Source organism: Amblyomma maculatum, chromosome 11 (genome assembly GCF_055883805.1).
Source record: "Amblyomma maculatum isolate TAMU_Amacu chromosome 11, ASM5588380v1, whole genome shotgun sequence".
NCBI lineage: Eukaryota > Metazoa > Arthropoda > Arachnida > Ixodida > Ixodidae > Amblyomma > Amblyomma maculatum.
Window position 1 is genome coordinate 118,368,609 of NC_139354.1, and position 13,199 is coordinate 118,381,807.

Here is a 13,199-nt window from a genome sequence, read left to right on the forward strand (position 1 = left end):
CTGCACATCCCTTCGTCGGGATCGCTGTGAAATAATTTTTGTCTCAATGACGGGGTTGACGAAGTATCAACTACTGGCTATTCCGTCAGAACGGAACAGCCTTTCAATATTCATTCATTCGACAAATATGCTCATCTGCTACCACTTATTCGGCTGCTTGGGTTTTGAAGTAGCGTTTTAAGTAGAAGAGAATTCCACCATTTAGAGCGAGCTATCGCGTCAGAGAAAACAGCAGCGAGGGGTATTCCTTCCGAGGCGGGGCGGCAGCGCACCGCATTGTTGTCAACGCATCTCGCAACGCACTCAGCAACGGGCATACGCCGGGGTTTGATACGTACGTGCGTCCGCAAGATAGGCCGCGTTACGTACGGATCTGCGCATGCGCATTCGTTCCCCGCACCATCACTGCTTACACATCGTCACTGCGTACGCCCAACTAAAAGTGTTTATTAGTTGCGAGGTGGCGGACTAATAGAGAGATTTAGCTTACCGTGATCCGCGATCGGCTACCGCGACCCTCATTGGTCCTGACGCGGCAGGTCTATGTGCCGACATCGAGTATGTGGCCCCATCTATCGGCGTGAAGTGGATCTTGGCATGCGCAGTAGAACTATAGCCACCATAGTAGAACGCACGGTGGCGGATCGCGGTAGCGGATCGCGGATCGCGGATTACGGTAAAATAAAACTCTCTAATGTCTCCGTGGCCCTCGATAACTCCTCTGGCATAGGGGGAATGGGGCGCGCCTATTCCTCGGTGCGTTCCTCTCTTCCTTCGCGAAGGTGCTCAAGGGCCTTGCGCAGTCGGTTCCTCGCAATTGCTTTGAAGGTCGGGGGTTCCAACGGGCAGGTGTTGGTACCCGTTATGGTGGAAAGTGCATTCGGCGCGGTTGATACTTTGCGTGCTGCTGCTCGCGCCTCGCTGTTGGCCCACTCGTTGCCTTCAATGCTTGCGTCTGCAGGCACCCAAGAATTCGTCCCTGTAATGTTTAGCTTGAGACTGAGGTCGTCAAACGTCCCTAATAAATTACCGGTTATTTTAGGGTATGTTGACGGACTCAGTGAGGTCACTCATCTGCACACTTCCTACGCGCGAGACGAGCCCGTGAAGAGAGAGAGTCTGTGCTTGGAATCCTACTTTGGAAAGGTTTGTAGGACCCACTGCGCAGCTTTTAAAAGGGCTGCAAGCTCTTCTTCCGCAGTGTCGACGTCATCGGCAATGGGCAGTGTGGATCTATTCACCACAAGATGGGTTACATCGACCTACGCCACCGTCCGGATATTCTTGGGAACATCAGTGTCGCTGTTATTGACATTGGTTGTGGGAAGTATTTTCTCTGACATATCAGTATATATTATTGTGGTAGTAGCCGTTAGTTTGTTTGCTACGCTGCGGCTATGCGCCTTAGCGAAACGCTTGCGTCGCTCCGAGTTGCTATAGCAAGGGGCCATATTTCGGGGCAAAGGCCTGCCATCTGTTAGCGAAATTGGCGGGGCCCAAGGCGGATACACATAATCATTTGAAAGGTTCGGCCAGCTCTAAGAAGAACGCAAACCTCTGCTGGCATCCGCAGAGGTTTGCGAGAGTGACGCAGCATTAGGCTACTTTCCTGCGCTTATACTGTGCCAGTGTGGTAGGACTAGGGATTCCAATCCGCTGAAAAGCCGCTGTCGGTTTGTGTATCTATCATCATCATCATCATCAACCTGACTATGCCCACTGCAGGGCGAAGGCCTCTCCCATATTTCTCCAATTAACCCGGTTCTGTGCTAGCTGCATCCACTTGACCCCTGCGAACTTCTTAACCTCATCCGCCCACCTAACTTTCGGCCGCCCCCTGCTACGCTTTCCTTCCCTTGGAATCCAGTTTGTTACCCTAAGCGATCATCGGTTATCCTCTCTTCGCACTACATGTCCTGCCCATGCCCATTTTTTATTCTTAATTTCCACTAGAATGTCAATAACTTGAGTTATTTCTCTGGCCAACTCTGCACGCTTCCTATCTCTTAATGTTATCCCTACCATTTTTCGTTTCATAGCCCTCTGAGTGGTCCTCAACTTAAGTAGAACTATTTTGGTTAGCCTCCACGTTTCAGCCCCATAGGTGAGTACAGGTAAGATGCAACTGTTATATACTTTCCTCTTTAGCGATACCGGTAAGCTGCTAGTCATAATCTGCGAGTGCTTGCCAAATACGCTCCATCCCAATCTTATTCTTCTTGTTATTTCCTTTTTATGATCCGAATCTGCGGTTACTACCTGTCCTAAGTAGACATATTGGCCTACTACTTCCAGTGCTTCGCTACCTACCGTAAACAGCTGTTCCTTCGCGAGGCTGTTGAACATTACCTTAGTCTTCTACATATTGATTTTTAAGTATACCTTTCTACTTTTCCTGTCTAGGCCATCTATCATTATTTGCAGTTCATCCCCCGAGTTACTTAGCAAGGCAATCTCATCAGCAAATCGCAGATTACTGAGGTATTCTCCATCTACCTTTATCCCTAACAGCTCTCATTCCAAGTCTCTGAATACTTCCTCTAAGCAAGCTGTAAATAGTACTGGGGAGATTGTGTTTCCTTGCCTAACACCTTTCTTTATGGGAATTTTGTTACTTTCTTTATGCAGAAGTATGGTTGCTGTGCAGCCACTATAGATATCTTTCGCTATGCACCAATCGATCTTTCAGCACTTTCACGTACGGCTCGTATAACCCCTGATTTCGCAATGCCTGCATCACCGCCGAGGTTTCGACTGAGTCAAATGCTTTTTCGTAATCAATGAATGCTATGTATAAGGGCTGGTTATATTATGAGAATTTTTCTATCACCTGGTTGATGGTATGGATATGATCGATAGTAGTGTGTATCTCAGATCCTCCTTTTTCACGACCGTACATGTGGCGGGCATTAGATAATGCGGGAGGAGGGGGGGGAGGGGGGGGGGGTAATCGCATGACACTTATTGGCCGTAGGGTTGCGTGATGTCATGATACCACATGCAATGGTCAAATTCGTAGGAATTGCCAACATTTACAGCTCTTTTCAGTTAGGACGCCATTGGAACTTGGCGTCACACACGCTACTCCTAAGCCGCGCAGGCCCACTCTTACAGCTTGGCTAAAACTACGTTTCTGAGTGTGTCGCCTCTGCCAACTTGGGCGGCATCAATCATAGATATATCAACCGAAGTAGGCCACTTCAAAACAAGTAAAACTACTCAAAGTCAAGATAAATCGTTCTAAACCAAGGCTAACCCTGCTAGCGCAAGATAATCAGTGATTAGCCCCAAGCTACGCCAACTGCGATTTTCTTTTACGTGCACTTCTTGCTCTTGCCCTCTCGCCCTCATGGTCGAATATGCCCAGTATTCCATAAATGAATCCCCCCCCCTCCCCCCCCCCCCCCCCGCCCCATGTCGCTATACTCACAAAATGAACGCTCCTCGCTTAAAGAGGGTGTTATTATTATTGATGATAGAAAGAACAACACTAACAAAAAAAATTTATTCGGTGATCAATGGCTACAAAAAAGATGCCTCGGTAAAGATTCTGAACCTTGTAAGCTTATATTACCAAGGGATGTACGCTTCCCAAATACCATTGCAGAGCGGGCGGTAAACCAAGATGTCTAAAGGAAGAAGACGCACATTTACAGAGTGTTGAGAAAGCGTGAAACATGGGCACATCACCTACGACGCGAGAATACAGTAAAAATAGTAAGACCTCTTGATAGTAAGAATCTTCACAACAGTAATTACAGAAACAGGTAACGTCAATATCCACGCCTCCACTCAACAACAAAATATGTACGCATGGTGCAACTGGCAGAAAGCGAAGCAGTCCACAGATGCATACACCAGATATCTCGTTATTGCGACATCCGCTCATTCATTCATCAATCCGGCAATCATTGTACGGTCCCCAAAGCGGAGAGCAAATGTCCTAACCCTACGAGTGGCACCTGTCTTTCGACGAAGTACAATAAAAGCACAAAACTAAATAACCTTTCTTTCTTGCGCTGCGTAACAAAAAGCACTTCGCTAACAGCGCCCCACGCATTCGCGCTGTACACGGAGGAAAAGCGACGAAGCGTGTCGGCGGAGGAGTTTCTCTTCCCATGTGACGTCATGACCGTCGGAGAAGCCAGAGAGGGCGCGGGGCGACGGTGGATGACGCTAGGCAGCGTTTAATGAGGGTGACGCAACGGAGTGGCCCTGATTAACTTCACGCCGGTGCTGTTTGCCAGAGCAAGCGTGAACGTTCCCACGGTTCACGCTCCGAGGCAAATAAAATGACGCGGCTTCGCGATATTTTTCTTCGTTTTTTTTTTTTTTATGACGTCACAAGCGCTACCTTTTCGTGTATACTCTCGGCTTCATTTTCCGGAGAACAGCCTCTGTCTGTTTTACCAATTCATCCGTCCTTTCCAAGACCTGAGAGCAAAACGTTTGTTTATTTTGATTTTCACTACGCTCTGGATCTCACGCGATTACGGTAGTATGGGCGAAGGACTTTTAAAGAAAGCAATATCCTTCGCGCCAAGGAATGCAGTTTCAATCACTTTATATATTAATGACACATCCAGTAGTACTGAGAATCTGCGACTACAAATAAAGCCGAGTAGATGATGTACGTATTAAAAATAAAAACATATATAATGTTTTTGAAATGATGTTTCAGTATTTTCGAGTCAGATTGAGGTTCTCGGAGCCAATGCTTCAGAGAGTGGGTCTTTGCAATGAAAGGCTTGGTATGCAGTAGAACGAAGTCTGCACAGTGTGTGAAAGCTGCGATGCCGCATGTTTGCAAGTGAAGTCTAGGTGTCCCCGTAGTAGTGTCATCGCCACTTATAGTGCCGTGACTCGTGACGCTTGGACTAAGTCGACCCGGCCTTCAATTGGTAGCGTGCAGAGACTCCGGGTTGATGAAGGATTGAATCTTCGAAGTTGGTAAAATATATACAAGCAGGTTTAATGGCACTTTGAGAAAACTTATTTGCATGAAAAAAGAGTATATCAGCTAAATGGCAAGCGTTAAGAGTTCATAGCGAGAATCGTCTGGATGAGCCGTTTAGCCAGGGCTCAGAGTGTCATTTCGTTCTCTGCAACGTCCTTAAATCCCCTATGTCCAGCCCCTCTCTGAAGATGCTGACCAATCAGTTCCAGAGCACACCCCTCAGATATCGGCAACCAATCGAACACATCACTGCACTGATGGTCTGATGCACTGACTGGTCCAGTATTATTTCTTCGGGCGTGGTCACTTGTTGTCGGGTAGAGCTTGGGAACGGCGAGGAGGTAAATCTCGATTCTTCTGCAAAGATCCGCTATGTTGGTTCCGGCAAGTGGATTTCCTTCTCAAAAACCCAAGTGCACGTGCGCGCCACAAATACTGCTCCCAGCATTGTCCCTTTCCGGCAATTGCAACTCTTTCCTGCATTCACGGGAAATCCTCTAATGGCCGTAATCCTCATACTCCTTTCTTCTCCTGTACGTCAGCGGACGTGTCACTCCGATCGTCTCCTTTGGACAATAGGCATTCCTCACTTGACAATAGCGCCTCTCGACGGGAAGGGTGAACAGTTGAACAAAATCACTTCCGTCTATTTCTCACAGGGCGACGTTTCTTTGTATTTTTCTTGACGTTCCCTTGACAGGGCCAACTTGGCAGTTGTAGGGTCACGACAAAGCAAAGCATGCTCACACAAAAAGATTCATGTGAACAGGCTCACTTAGACCCTTGCACAAACAGTGCATATCAATACCATGCCCACAGGCGCACAATAGTGCGCGCAAGCGCGGACCATGCACGGTCACAACAGCGTGCACAAGGATCGTCAAGAAGGGCCACAGACGGAAGCCATCAGCGCTGTCGTGTCTTTCCCTAAACGGCGGCGATTAATTGTCACCCATAATTTTACGCAATAGCGTAATGGTCCCTCGTTGCAGAAAAACCGGTGTCGTCGTCGTAGCTGGCCGTCAGCAGTGAACCCTGATTAATGAATGTAAACATGACGTTAGAAACACGTGACTTCGCGCGAGAATTTCAAACACACCGTAACTAACGTTAAATTCGACGTCATGAGTGAAGTGAAAGTGATAAAAACGCAACGTATACACTGAAATAAATGATCGTCGAATCTCTAAAAAACGTCTAATTTTAAAGCAATTGTTTTGCCGAACAACGCCGGGTCATAGGCAGCATTCAAATCAACGACCTCTCCTTTGCGAGCCGTACACGTTGCCGACTGGACCACACAAAGCGCTCTTTTTAAAACATGGTTTTATTAGATTGAAATTGTGTTATGCTTGTTAGGGCTTTGGGACCAGTGAGGGTTTATATACGCGTGTCGTGTGCTCTTTATCATAGAGTGGTACCTTATATGACTGCCTGCTAACGAGTGAGTGAGTGAGTGCGTTAGTTAGTTAGTTAGTGAGTGAGTGAGTGAGTGAGTGAGTGAGTGAGTGAGTGAGTGAGTGAGTGAGTGAGTGAGTGAGTGAGTGAGTGAGTGAGTGAGTGAGTGAGTGAGTGAGTGAGTCAGTCAGTCAGTCAGTCAGTCAGTCAGTCAGTCAGCAACTCAGTCAGTAAACTTCATTGTCCGACAGAGAAGGCTCTTTTCTACCCCAGGTAGCTAACGAGTGTATTTACCTGCTAACGAGTATGTTTATTGTGTTTTTAAAGACCACAGGTCGACATCACGTCATATCCTTAAAGTGGGTTTTAAATGTCGGCCTAGTTTTTTTCTTGAGTGTATCACTATGCGAAAGGTGGTGGTGGTGGTGGTGGTGAAGAATTTTATACAATATTGGGAGCCTTGAGTGATTACATCCTAATGACAGGTCGGCTCTTGGCTGCGTGTTGTGGCCGGATGCTGGTGCTTTCCAGCGAGACCCAAAGCTCAGTCCGTCAGCCGCTTTTGAACGGCCGGGTCAGACCTGGACACCGCAGCTTCCCATCGCTCGAGGTCGGAGAGTTGCCAAGTGACTGGAGGGGGGAATTCCGAGAATTTGAGTATAATGTGTTCAAAATCAGCTTTAGATACCCCACACAGGGTGCACTGTGGCAAAGAACAGTCCTGGATGGATCAAAGCTAAGAAAGCAGAGGATGAGAATGTACGGGGCTGAAGCTGGCGTCACGTCTCCTGTTGTAGCTTAGTCAGAGATTTATGAGGAGGCGGGTAGATGGTTCGTTGATTACGGTAATGGAGAGAGATTTCGTGATACGATACCATGCGCTCGCGAGCATCTCCCCAGGCGGTAGCACTCCATGCTCGGCTGACGTATCCTCGAGCAAAAGAGTGAGCTGCTTCATTGCCTGGGTGACCCGTATGAGCGGGTACCCATATTAATTGAATAGAGTGTTCGACTGAGAGGGGGGGGGGGGGGGGGGGGGGAGAGGCGAAAGCCGGAAGACTGGGCCAGAGATCCGACCACGGGCGAAGTTCCGCCCGGCGGATTTAGAGTCGCTAAAGATGGTGGTGGCTCGGGTGGTAGCTATGGCGAGGGCAACCGCCGCCTCCTCCGCCTCCAGGGAAGTGGAGGCAAAAGTTGTACCGGCCGCGAACACAGTGGGCTGTCACCGTTGTCGAGCGCTGCAACACTACAGAAGACCGACATGGAGGACCTGTTCTATTATTGCAACAGCAATTGCCCTGTCGTGGTGTCTGATGCATATCGGACGTTTCACGTTCATGGTAACTTGATTAATTGTCTAGAAAAGCAGATACCTGAAATAAATTGGGCGAGACAAATTCTGCGTTTAGGTGCATTGTTCCCCTCTGCGGCTCTCTGGGTTCGAGCGCATGTACAGTCGTGAGCAAAAGTGGTATACAACACTCAGCCGGTGGCGGAGCTCAAGAAAACTGCATGCCAACTTTATCTAGCAACCACAATCTAAGATCGAGACAATAGTCGCAGTGTCCCATTTTATCCACATGCATGCGCCACAGTCGCTGTCCTTTACGCTGTCGTTAGATGGCATTTCGATGCAGTTTTCTCGAGCTGTATCACAGGCTGAGTGTTGTATACCACTTTTGCTCACGACTGTACATTAATTAGTGCTGGCTTAATGATTACTTTTTTTTTATTTGTGTCTCAGTTATCTCGCACGTACTCATAAGTATGCAGACACAAGCTACCAAATTATGTGCAATATCACATTAGAGTGATAAATCACGGCCGCTCAATGGAGGCGCACTTGGGTGCGGCCCGTCGCGTCGCCCAGAAGAGCCGTATTGCGCCTAGTTCTCATCGCCACCGCTGCGGCGCCACCGCTCCGGGACGAGTCCGGGCGGACAGCTGCGCGCAGCGGCCGTGGCTGTGCTTTCGTTTTGGCGTCCGCGTGGTCGGCGCTTGCTCAATTTAGGATTATGAGCGGCGTTTCACACAGTATGTGATGCTATGTGCAAGTTTGCTATTGATAAGGTGATAGCGGCAAGTCATCATCACTAGGCTTTTACAAGTCATTCGTGGTCTTCCGTTTACAACGAGAACGAGGCAGTCGTGTGCTTCGCTGAGTGCGCACCCATTTAGTTGCGTTTCAACCACTGTAATAACGTATTAGATATTGCAATCTTGAGATCGGGATATGGTTTTGGGCCATTATTCTGCGTGCACTTTTCTGGAAACTTACAATTCAGGACGTAGCGTTCAACATTATTATTCAGCCTGTTCCTTCATTTTCACTGGAAATAATATTCAAGGGGGTACCACCACCAAAACATACTAGCTAACACAAACTGCTGCAAAAGAAACAACACAAGGCAGCCAGTTCAACGACACGCCCGCAGGCTCAGGCATTTTTTTTTCTCGTTTGATTATGAAGTCGCGTGATGCACAAAAGACACGCAAGCTTATTTTACATGCGAAGAACTTTTCTCGAAAAAGGGTTATGTGCAAGCGGGATTTTCTCCACTGTCTGATTGATGTTGCCTGTCCAGTTGGTCAGCAGTGGTCGCATTAGTTTGGTTAGGTCCTTAGTGTGACTGCGGTCTTCTCTCTCGCAAATCACCTCCGGAAATTGCACAAAATAGGGAAGACGGAATAAAATTAACATGTTACATAGCTTGCTGCTTCTTATGACCAGCGGGCACTTCATCACCTTGCTAACAAATGTGCATGGTGATTTTCAGATACCTTAGGCGTCCATCATCAAGAATTTTGATAAGTCCAGGGTTTTGCAGGAATCACAAGGCACAAAGTTAATAAATGGATGGGGACTAATAAAATAAAGTTATTGACGCTCTAAAGTAAGCACTAGAAGTTATTTAAACTTTGGTAGTATATAAATAATGAAAACACGGGCAGGCACTGAAAACAGAATAAATAAAAATGTTTCATGAGATTCTGTAAAACTATTCATACTTTCTGTTCAAATGGACGTGCAAGGTAACCAGCCAAGAATGCAATCGGTGCTAACTCTATGTCAGCTGCTAGTTCGCACCACACATGAATGAGTCCAAGCTGACTCGAAAACTCTCTCGCAGCAGACGTGATGTGGCAGTTGGCAAGGTACGACTTTCATAGTCACGAATGCCAAGTTTTATAGCTGCCTATTGTTGATAGGTGCATTTGCAGACAGATGCTTGCAAGTTGCTAACCTGCACAAAGCATGGCAAAATGTGTATAATCTCAGTCGATATATATTTTTTTCGCTAGTGGTACCTTCAGTATTTTCTCCGAGGTGAAAACGGCAGCCCTTGCTTCAACTTTGTCGTTCCCGCTATTGAATTGCTTTAGGCTGCTAAAAAGCGATACTATAGACCCGCTTTCAGAGCCTGCTTTAGGGCGTATCGGAAGCTGAAAATAAGATTCGGTTAAATGCAATGCACTAGTAAGGCACACAGAAGACATTGTTGTAAGCTAGTTGATGTGATCAAGAAGGTACTTAATTTGCGCCACTGTGGATCTGGTTGTCATGATTGTTGCTTCGTACGTTTGTTTGGTAAGCCTTTGCTTCGACGTGCCTCCTTGGACCTGAATGTCTTCGATATGGCAAAGTTCAGCTCTTACCAAGAGAGTCGCTCGTCATATCTGATAAATAGAGCGGCTACTCTTGGTGTCTCCATGGCTTCACTTATGCGATGTTGGGAAAGGCATACCATTTTGATATCATCGCCATAAAATTGATCGTGGCGCAGCTATCTTGAAACATACATGCTCCAGAATGACACGGGGGGTTGTCCAGGAGAAAAGGAAGTGTAGCTATAACAAGTGGCGAAAATAAAGCTATTGACCTGCGCACATTAATTTTTTTTTTTTCAAGGTTGTTTGGCTCAACATGAGCCCGCGTGAGTAACTTAACTTGTAATGTGGGCAGTTCGGGAACACGGAGGTGACGGCTGAAGGAAGCAGGATCTTCAGTCTTATGTTCTTCCTGTAATCGTCATCTGTGAAGTGCAGTGGAGTATACCAGCGACTTGTCACTCGGCTCCCATCGGCTTCCTTTTCCGTCCTAGTCCTCCCGAGATATGTTTTTCAGCCATGCTGCTCGACGTTGTGAATCGCACGGGAACTCATGGTAACCGATCTTTTCTTGCTTTCGTGGTGCATAACGGCACACATCAGTTGCCTGGCATGGTGCTGCATACGCTTAGGACGCTGTTGACGCAGACACCGATGACACGCATGCAGAACTATCAGAACCACGCGGTTATGCTGAGTAGTCAAAACGATAACATACGCCAACCCAGCCAGCGCGCTCCTTCCGCGTCGTCTGCTCGTCCGTGCGGGCGGCGCCTTGTCCTGGAGTAGTGGCGCCCCCGCGGAGAATGACGGCGGAAACTGTAACTTCTCCCAATACGCTCTTCCCCAGCCATTGAGGCGCGACGCGACGGGCCGCACCAAGTGCGCCTCCATTGAGCGGCCGTGGATAAATTCAGCTCAGCCTTAACCAAGCCGTAGGAAAGTGCCCTTATGTCGTGGAGGTGGTGTGTCTGATCCGGGGTCCGTGGGCCCCGGAGGGTGCGATTTCAACCTCACACTCCCTCTATGAGTTGGCAGGCAACTCAGCCGTGTCATGTGATCTCTAGCATGACATCACACAAACCGCCAATCGGTGACTGGCATGTCACATTGCCAACTGCAACCCGCCAGAGGCATGATCGTAAATTCTCGCTGGAGAAGGAGACCTTCAACGCTCTCTTAAAAAAAAAAGAAAAAAAAAATCCCCGTGCGGGGATATTTACCCAAAAATTACGTATGCTAAATTTGTTTTAATACCTCTTTGCTTCTCCTTCAAAGAGCTGCGGCCTTACGGCAGAAGTGAGGTGCTCTGAGATGGTGGGGTTACTGGGGTGTACATAGACCCCTCTCCCCTTCCTCGAGGTTTAGCTAAATTTTTGGTTGCAGGGTTTCGCGTCTTTCAAACGGCGCTTATGGCATTATAGTGCACAGAATACCAATAATTTGCATGCACCTACTGATGAAATTTCTAATAAGGGAGCAGTTACTCATTGACGTCCACTCAAGCGCAGCCATGCGACTACAAAGGGAAGCTGTACACCTTTCTCAGAAACTTCGTAGTTAAAGAAAAATTTGTCCTGGTCGATCCTGGTCCTAGTCGAAATTCGATCAACACCATTCCCACTTCAAGTCATTGATCGATTCGCTCTCGCCCTACCACCTGATTTGCTGACCGTCCTGGTTAGCTCAGTGGGTAGAGCGACTGGCCCAGAAATGCGGTGGTCCCGGGTTCGTTCCCCGGAGCAGGACAAATTTTTCTTGAACTACGAAGCTTCTTAGCCGTATGGCTGCACTTGGGTGGATGCCAATGAGTAATTACTCACTTATCACAAATCTACTCCACCTTGGGGGATTCCCCAAAATATTCGATCAAAACTAATGAAATTTGAGTCGAATTTCTTTCCTCTCATTGTTCGCCTTTTAAGAAACAAGTACTGTATGTTGCACGCCGCGGTGGTCTAGTGGCGTTCCGCTGCCGATACAAGGACCGGGGTTCTACCACGGTTTCGGGAGCCGCGTTTTGATAAAGGAGAAGTATGAAAATGCCCTGTGCTGTGTGATGTCAGCGCACATGACAGGGCAGTTAGCGGTATGTATTAAACCAGAGCCCTATGAGGCAGCGGCCCTTCAAGCAGATTTGTCACTTCGTGGCGTTAAAACTCATAACTTAAAGCCCTTTTCATCAATTCTATAACTCCGAGCCCGTGGGCTTGCTTTTTTTTTTTTTTTGTCACCTTAACCTCCGCGATAATCTCCGCCGAATTCCGCTATGACATCGAATGAAGAAGCAGCTTTAGTATAGCAACTCGTGTATGACTCACTTGACTTCGATTAATATTAATTTGGCGTCATAAATGCGGTTCGACTGCTGAAAGCTGAGCAGAAGTAACATGACTGATAGACTTCAGTTACAGTTTATCTGGCGTAGGAGAACCTTAGTGGCGATTACTTTTACCAATACTTTTTGTTGTTGTCAAGTTCGCCACATGAGAATAGTACATGCATAATAAATAAATACAAAAAGAGATTCAATAGAGAAACATTGCACCGGAACTGTCTGAACTAAGTAGAATGATTTATGAACTTGAAAAAACGCACAGTCAAACTTTCCTGTCTGTACCCCTTCACTGATCAAATCCTTCGACGACTATGTATCGCATAATAGTTTGTATCAAGCGAATAATTATTTTCCGCTCATTGTCGGACCCAGAGCCTTTCTAAGGCTGCGATGGATGCTCTTTCGAAACGCGTTCCCCCGCAAAGCTGGAGAACTAGAGCCAACATCGGCAGAGGTTAATTTTGTAATCCGCGAGATGGGCGATCGGCGGCGATTTCTCGATTCAAATGACAATAGAATGGTGAGGCCGAGTTGAATGTATGAATAAGCGCCCGTTACGCAGAGTAGAATATGTGCAACCTGAACCAAATACATCTCAGAGAGACCGCTGACGCAGACGGCCTATTTGGTGTCCAGTAGCGTCGTAGGCCTTGGATTCACTGCACGTATACAAAGTTCGTGTTGAGTATCTGCTACGTCACAAGCCTCCGCAAGCGTCGAAAGATTTTCGTTCCAGTTTCTGGTAGATTTAGGGGATATAAATGGGTATACAGCCTTAAATACGAGTCACGTGCTTAACAGCAGTACTGGATTACCCCTTGGCGAAACGGCACGAAAGTAATGTTGCTCTTACTAATTCGGAAAAATAAAGCAGCGCTGCAAGATTAAGCCTATCAA